Genomic DNA, 7,896 nt, shown 5'->3' with positions numbered 1-7,896 from the left:
TTTGACAGAGAACCTCCAACATGCCAGTGCTGTTAGGGACGCGGTAATATCGGTGGGCAAGGCAGATGAGCCTGGCCTTTGCGGGGCTCCGGGGGGCAGGGCTGGGCCAAGGGACGAGGGCTGATGGCCGACGCCGCTGGCTGGAGCAGGTGTCCCAGGGCCTCCAGGCTGCAGGGAGGACTCTCACGTTTGCTCCAGGGGACAAGGAGACTTGAGTGGGGTAGGGCCACCGCGGGGCTTATTTCCCAAGGGCTGGCTCTGCTGCTGCTGGCTAACGGCAAGAGGCTGGGGGGCGGGCAGCAGGCTTCTTTGGGGATCCAGGAGACAGCGGACGACGGTAGCTTGGGCTGCTGGGCACCATGGGCTGGAGGGGTCACAGGGCAGGGGCGGTTATGGGGGTGACCCTTGGATGAGAGCCTTCGGGGGGGTTGGAGGCACCAAGGTGGAACCCCCCACCCCGTCCATGCCCCTGGGGTGATGGCACAGGGCCCGGGAAAGGTCAGCAGCTGCTGAGGGGGCCTGGGGCCTGCAGGGCAGGTTTGGGACTGAGACACAACAGGCCCGTAACCAGCCCAACGCCCCTCCAGCCCTATGGCACCAGCAAGACCTTCCTCAGGTCCTCAGGGTAAAGCCTCCTCCTGGCAGAGCACTGGTGGCCTTGACACTGTCGCTCCCAGAGCAAACCCCCACCACCTCCTAGAAAGGGGGCCATGAGCAGATCAGTGTCTCTGACCCTTTGCTTCTGCTTCTAGAATTTTCTTCACGGTGACCCTGATCTCCCTCCTCCAGGAAGCCTCCTGCCTGGGCCCCCAGCCCAGCCTGAGCCTTCTCTCCCGGCCTCAGGCCTAGTCACAATTGGCTCTCGTGCTCTGTCCCACCAGCTGTGGGGTACGGGCATCAGGTGTGACCCTGCTCTGCGTCCCCCAGGACTGGACACACAGCAGGTGCTCCTACCCAGCTCTTGGCGGGGAGCAGGGGTCGGCGTGGGGCCTGGGGAGCACAGGTAGGGACCCCTCCCTCCATGCTGGCTGCGGGACCTTGCCTGGGACCCCTCTGCACCCCCATTGTCCCCACTGGCAGAATGGGTGGGGGAGCTACCCAGGACAGTACAGGCAGTAACCTCTGCTGTCAGTGGCTTTGGTGGTAACGTGGATGTGACCAGGGTCAGGGCCACGTGTCCTCTGTCCAGCAAGATTCCTTCTCTGTTCAGTGGCCCCTCTGTCTCTGAGGCATCACCTGATCGGGCTTTCCCCATGTGGCGTCCACCCTGTGAGGCCCACACTGACCGCAGATGCACACTCACAGCCCACCCTCCTGCCCTTCACTCTCGACACATTCTGCTCCCCCACATCCCATGATGCCTGTCCCTGCAAAGATGGGCCTGTCTTGTCTCATACATGGGTATGCCTCGCACCAGGACCAGGATGGCCCCGGCTCAGCCCTGTCACCATCGGTTGTGACCTGGATTAGCATGGGCAGCAGGTGGACAGACCCAGGATGGACTGGAGCCGGGTAGGGAGGCTGGGCTGCTGGATCCAGGGGGCGCAGACAACCCCCGGCTTCCTCCTGGGGGACGCAACACAGATGCAGGACACAGGCCCGTTTGTGACACAGCTGATGGAGACTATGGCCAAGAACGGACCAGCTGACCGCCCGCCCTGTCCTTATGTGTGGATCTGGGTCCAGAGCTGCCCACCCCTCTGGACTGTTGGTCGTGTCCTTTTGGGCAGAACCATAGGAAAAATAGATCCAGCTGAAGGCCCCGGAGCTTTAAACTCAACACCTCACCTGGGCAAGGACAGCGACCTACCCAGCTACACTTGTCTTCCGGCCACGGGGACACACAGGGGTGAGGGGAGGGAGGCTGGGCGAGACTCCAGAAGCTTCTCCCTGCCCTCGGGCCCCAGGCCTGGGAACCGGGTATCCCGTGCCCCTCCTGCCTCACAGATGTGTGCTCAGAGCGGGATGCTGCTGGCAGCTGCAGGCAGGGGCCTCGCCCTCTCCCCGACAACAGGTGTCCCATTTCACAGGGGGGACCTGAGGCCCTGGCGAGGTGGTGACTGCGGTCAGCGGTCAGCGTCTGCCATCCTCACCCTCCCCCAGCTCCCTGACACACCGGCCCAGTCCTACTACTGCCCCCTCTGGGGTTTAATCCACTGGCCATTGTCTGGGAGAGGAAAACATCGGGGAGTCTCATTTCCTGTCCATTATGGGAGGAGGCACGGCCTCCGCCAGTCCATGGCCTCCTGCTCCCCTCGTTGGGGTTCTGGATATGAAACCGTCTGAGCTGGAAATACACTGGTGAGGACATTTTCCTGATGAGGCCAGAGCCGGACAGCAGCCCGGGCTGTGCTCTCCGTGTGGAGCCAACACCCCAACCCCGGGCCCGACCCCAGTGCACCCTGCACACCCTTGGATGGGAGCCTACACCCCGCGTCTGAATGCCACCCCTCCACAGACGCCGGTAGGGGTGTGACCTCCCTGGCGGCCAGGTCCCCGGAGCCTCCACCCTTCTGCTTGTCAGCAGGGCCAGATTTTGTTGAGTGTTCCCCATGCCCCTGCCAAAGCCTTCGGGAAGGGTGGGTGAGCCGGTTCCCGCTACAGGGTGGACCTCACACGGTGGAAACGCTCGTGGTGGCCTCTGTTCTGGGTCCTGACATGGGAGTGCAGGCTACTGGGGGCTTTGGGAGCTTTTCCTTTCTCCCAAGGAGGCCGGGAAAGGTGGTCTCCTCTCATTAAGTGCGGCCACGTCTGCTGTGACCGCTGGAGCAGCAGCCACCTTGTAGCTATGAGAGGAGGCTTCTGAGGCCTGAACAGAGAGCTGGGCAGGACCTGGGTCTCTGGAGACAGCTGCCCTCATTACGTCCATTCGGCGAGCTAGGACGCAGTCCATCCCTTACACCATTTCAAGATGGGCTTTCTGCTGTTTGCTGCCAAAAGCGTTCTGACATCCTCAGTATCCTTCCCTGTAAACGAGGATAACAATCCACCAAAAATGTCTCCTCTCCGAATAAAATAAAACCCAGAGCTTCCCAGCTGGGCAGTGGAGGGAGACACATCCATCTGTCTGTCACTGGGGTGTCTATGTGTCTGCGCATCATCCACGCATCTTCTTTTGTCACCCGCGTCCTTGCTGTAGCCAAGTGCTTCTGTGTGTGTCTGGCCACGCACTGTGCCTGGTCCTTTCCTGCTCCGCTGCCGCGCTCCCTCCTGGACTCCCTTCTGCACCACGACATTTGGCAGGGTCAGCTGCAGCCTGGCTCCCAGGTAGCACCCCCAGGATGATCTCCCTCCCTGGAAGGCCAGCTGGGAGGCGGCTCTTGGCGGGGGCCACCCTGGCACCCCTCGTACGGCTGTGGGCTCAGCCCTGCCAGAGACGTGCCCCTCACTCTGCCTCTCCCGAGGCAGCCAGGAGTTTGGGCTCTGGGGCGGAGGGGCCCCCTTGACTTCCAGGGTGTAGAGTCTGAGGATCAGGAAGTTTGTCAGGGGGTGAACTTGGGGTCTAGACCAAAGATTGGAGTGTCACAGAGTGCCCCCCCCCCCAATGAAGGGTTGTCCACATCCAAAACCCAGGAGCTTCTGCGGAAGTAGGGACTTTGCAGACGGGATTAAGGAAAGGATCTAGAGCCTGGAGGCCACCCTGGATTATCAGGTGGGCTCTACACCCGGTGAGAGGTGTCCTTCGGAGAGAAGACGTACAAAGGGGCTATGTGAGGGCAGAGGAGAGGCCCCGGGGATGCGCCTGTGGGGCCCAGCTGTCCCAGCAGGCCCGGGCACTAGCCCAGTGGAGGGCTGCACACAGGCTGTCCCCTGGGGTCTGGAGCTGGGGAGAGCCGCTGGAGTGCCCAAGACTCCCTCCTGCCTTAAGGGGCTCCTGGCAGGGCACGTGAGGTCAGGCTCACAGGGCCCGTGCAGCCATCACAGTCCCTCTTTTGACATCTTAAAAGCTTGAGGGTCTCCCAGCTAATCTTTTAAAGGAAAGTATCCCCGGAGTGTCCACACTGCAGGTTTGTGCCTGTGGCCCACTGGCTGTGAGCAAACGCCCCAGGGAAAGCAACTGTGCTGTTGGCTGTTATCACCTGGACAGGTGCATGGGGTGCGGTGGGTGGTACATGGAGAGCCCTGGAGGGGGCAGGAGCAGAGGAGGGTGTGGGAGCTGGTCTGCACCCTGCCGTGCCCCCAACCAGCTCCTCGTGTCCCACAGGTCCTCAGCTCGCGGTGGGAAGGTTTCATCCTAAGGGGGCAGGGGCCTTCCCCGGGGAGATCCTGGCAGCTCCCAAGGGCTGGCCCTGAGATCCAGCTCACCTCTCCCTCCTCAGGAGCACAGAAGGCCAGTCTAGCCTTCCTGTCACCCTCCCTCAGTGATAGCCATCTGGCCACGGACTGCAGGGGGCAGTCACGTCCTGCCCAAGGTGGAGGCGGCATCGATCTGCCCCAAATTGAACAAGACAGAGAACATGCCAGGCCAGTCGACCTTTACAAATGTCCAGTAATTCAATGATCCCGCCTCCTTGTGCCCCAGGAGCAGCAGCTGATGTAATTAGCAGGAATCAGGGGCGCAGCACAGCAGGCTGAGGCCAGCAGGAGGGGTGGCTGGGAGGAGGACAGCCTCCTGCGGGCCTCCCTGCCTCCTCCTGGCTTGCCCACATCCAGCCCTAACCTGGCAGGCAGATGGAATTTGCCCAATTTAAAGTGGATTGTGTCATCCCACCCCCAACTTCTCCGGGGTAAAGTCCTGATCTAAAGACCCCCTAACTGACCACTGCCCACAAGGCTCCTTTGCTCATGGAAGATGGCCGGGCGCCACGGAAGCCCAGAGAGTGTCCTGGGTCCTGCCATCTGGGCGGCCACCATGCTGCCTGGGCCACTGCTGCCTTTCAGGTGACCAGTGCAGTGGCTTGTCCCTGGCCACTAGCCTCCTCCCTCCCACCCCCCGTTCCTGTCCTGCCTGCATGACCACATCCACCGCTCTGCCAAGGGCCTGATGGAAGAGCAGTCTTAATGGGCTATCACAGCCGGGCCCCCTCACAGCCACCACCAGGCTTGCTCCGTCCCACTGTCTCAATGCACACCTGCCAGCTCCTGCTTGTCCTTCAACACCCACCCCAGTTTGTCCCTGGGAGGCCTGCTCCATTACAGGCATGCAAAGCTGCTCTCGAGAGGCCACCAGGACCCTTGGGTGAGCCTCAGCCCCAGCATGCAGCCTTCCTGGTGACGAGCTCAGCACCTGCCCACCAGGGGCACAGGTGTGTCAGGAGTAGGTGCCCTCCATCCCCCGATGATCACCAGGGGCTGCTGCAAGCCTCTGATCTCTCGGCCCCACGTGAGTGATGAGGCCAGAGCAGGTCACACATGATTCCTCGTCTCCGTGATGAGTCCACAGCCTTAGAACAAGTAGTTCCTGCTCCCCAGGAGGGCCATACCCTGAGCCCCCCGCCCCGGGGAGCCATTCACATTCAGCCTCTGCGGGAGGTGGGCAAGGAGCCCCCGAGACATCTGTCCAATGCAGGAAGGGAGTGTGGGTCCATGTGAGAGAGGCCGGGGACCAGCCCAAGAAGGAGAACTGCCATCCCTCACCTCCAGTGTGTGACCCTGGGCAGGTGACTCAGTCCCTCTGGGTCTGAACGAAGCTAAAGCCTTCGTTGCTTCCCAAAGTCGGTGACACATCTAAGAGGTGAGTGGGCCACCTCTGCCTCTGACAGGTGCCTGGGTGCACCCCACCTCGCCCCTTCCTAGGGCCCATGCCCACACCTCCTCACCTCTGTGTCTCTGCTCCCTGGTCTCCAAAATGGGAATAAAACAAAGTTTCCTTTATTTCCTTGTCTGTAGGATTGGAGCAATATGGGTTTTACAGTCTGAGGGGGTGGGCTACTCCCCTTTCCTAGGGATCCTGTTCTGGGGTTTATTTAACCTCACTCAGGCCAGGGGTTGGGACCCCAGGTGCACGTGGAGCTCCCCAGCACTCTATCTTCCCTGCTCCTGTCCAGGTCATCCCAGGCAGCCACAGTCTGAGGTCAAGGTGGGCAGGGTGCTCCCCAGGAGGCAGTGGTGGCCAGCAGTCCGTGGCCACTGATGGACCACTGATCTTGCCTGTGTCCCTGTGTGCCCCCTCCCTAGGTGACTATCTCTCTTCTAAGAAGGGTATGCCCCCACTGAGCATGCCTGCATCTTATTACATCTGCAGAAATCCTATCTGCAAACAAGGTCACCTTCTAAGCTGCTGAGACCCTCATGATTTGGGGGTGGGAGCCACCTGTGCTGACCTGGGGCCAGAGACAGGCCTGGGCTCAGGCGGTGCAGTCTGAGCTCCAAGCACACAGCCCAGGATGGCCGGGTCAGGCTCAGCAAACATGAGTGAACAAATAAAAAAGGGATTGGTGCCACATCGCTGCCCGTGACGTGAGGTGCAGCCGTGAGTGGAGCAGCAGTGCAGGCTGAGACTGGAGTCCACCAGCAGGCGGGAGGCCTGGGGGGTGGCATGCGCTCCGGGCTGGGCCAGGAGTGGAGGAAAGGCTTGTCCAGGCCTCTCTAGCCCTTGGAGGGCCCAGGGCCCTGCACTCGGAACGTGCTCCACCCCGTGGGCAGCTGCCGTCTGGACATACTAGGCACTAAATAGGACATCCGAGCCTCCTGCAATACATTCTGGAACTTTCTGCCTCAAAGAACATGAAACCTTCCACGGCGCCCCATTCCTCTGGAGAAAGGACAGCCCTGGTATGGCTCTGATGCTGGGAAAAGGCACTGAGAGTGTGTCACTGTCACTTCTGATGTCCCGGGCTCCTGTCAAATAGTGTCAAGGCCTTAATATGACTTGAACATTTTCATATTTAACTTGCAGGTCACCGGTTGCTCAGTCTGACAGAAGAGGAGCTGCCCCGGTGCCCGTCACTGTCAGCTCCAAGGCCCGTCTCCTGCTACAGCGTGGGCCCCGCTCTGTGCCCTCCAAGGAGGCTGGTCCCCACCACCCGCGGAATGCAAACGAGCAGAGCACCCCGCAGCCCAGCCAGCAGGGACCCGCAGGAGTATGCACCGGAAGCTTCCGCCTACCAGGCTGTCCAGACCCCTCCGGGGCCGGGGCAACTCCCACGGTGCCCCTCAGCCCCTTAGGGACTCCAATGTCCTCCAATTTCTTGGGCCCAGTTGTGTTTCAGGAGTCAACCCATGGCCACATCTCTGGACACCCCGCCATCCCTGTGCATCCCTCCATCCCTCCAGGAAAAATGCTTCTTGTATTCAGCATTGGACAACCATGCTGGACAGATACGTGTAGGAATGCGAGTTCCGCATCACAGTGCAAAACATGTGGCCATCATTTATGCCATGTCTTAGTCTTTGCAACAACCCTAGCATGTGGCAGAGACGGGGGATCACCAAGGTCCACGCTGTCCTCGCCCTTCCGGCGCCCACCCACAGACACCCCAGCCTCCCTGGAAGTTAGTTGCAGCCATGTGACTGGGTTTCAGCCAGGGGGAGAAGAGGGTGAGTGAGGGGTGCTGCCTCTGGGCTAGAGCTTTGAAGAAGCAGGTGCACATGCTCTGTGCCCTCCTCGCCCCCCGTAGCTGGCCATGGGTGATGAGGGGATCTGAGAGGGGAGAGTCGCAGGGCAGATGGAGTGAGTGTCCATGAGTCAACGCAGGAGGACACTGCCCGCCGGCTGTCTTCTTGGGGACACTCTACAAGGAACAAAAATGTATCTATCCTGTTTGAGCCACTATGTGTTCCCACAGCCAAGCCTCCCCCAACTAGCATATCAGGCATGATTACCCTCAAGGTTCGAAAGGGGAGCCGGAGACCCACAAAGGAAAGGAGTTGACGTGGCAGGGGCTTCTTGGATTTGGCACCAAAAACTGAGGCAGCCAAGACAGAAATAGACAAAAGGGACCACATCAAGCTAAA

This window comes from Vulpes lagopus, chromosome 4 (genome assembly GCF_018345385.1).
Source record: "Vulpes lagopus strain Blue_001 chromosome 4, ASM1834538v1, whole genome shotgun sequence".
Taxonomy (NCBI): domain Eukaryota; kingdom Metazoa; phylum Chordata; class Mammalia; order Carnivora; family Canidae; genus Vulpes; species Vulpes lagopus.
Note: the sequence above shows the minus strand (reverse complement) of the source record.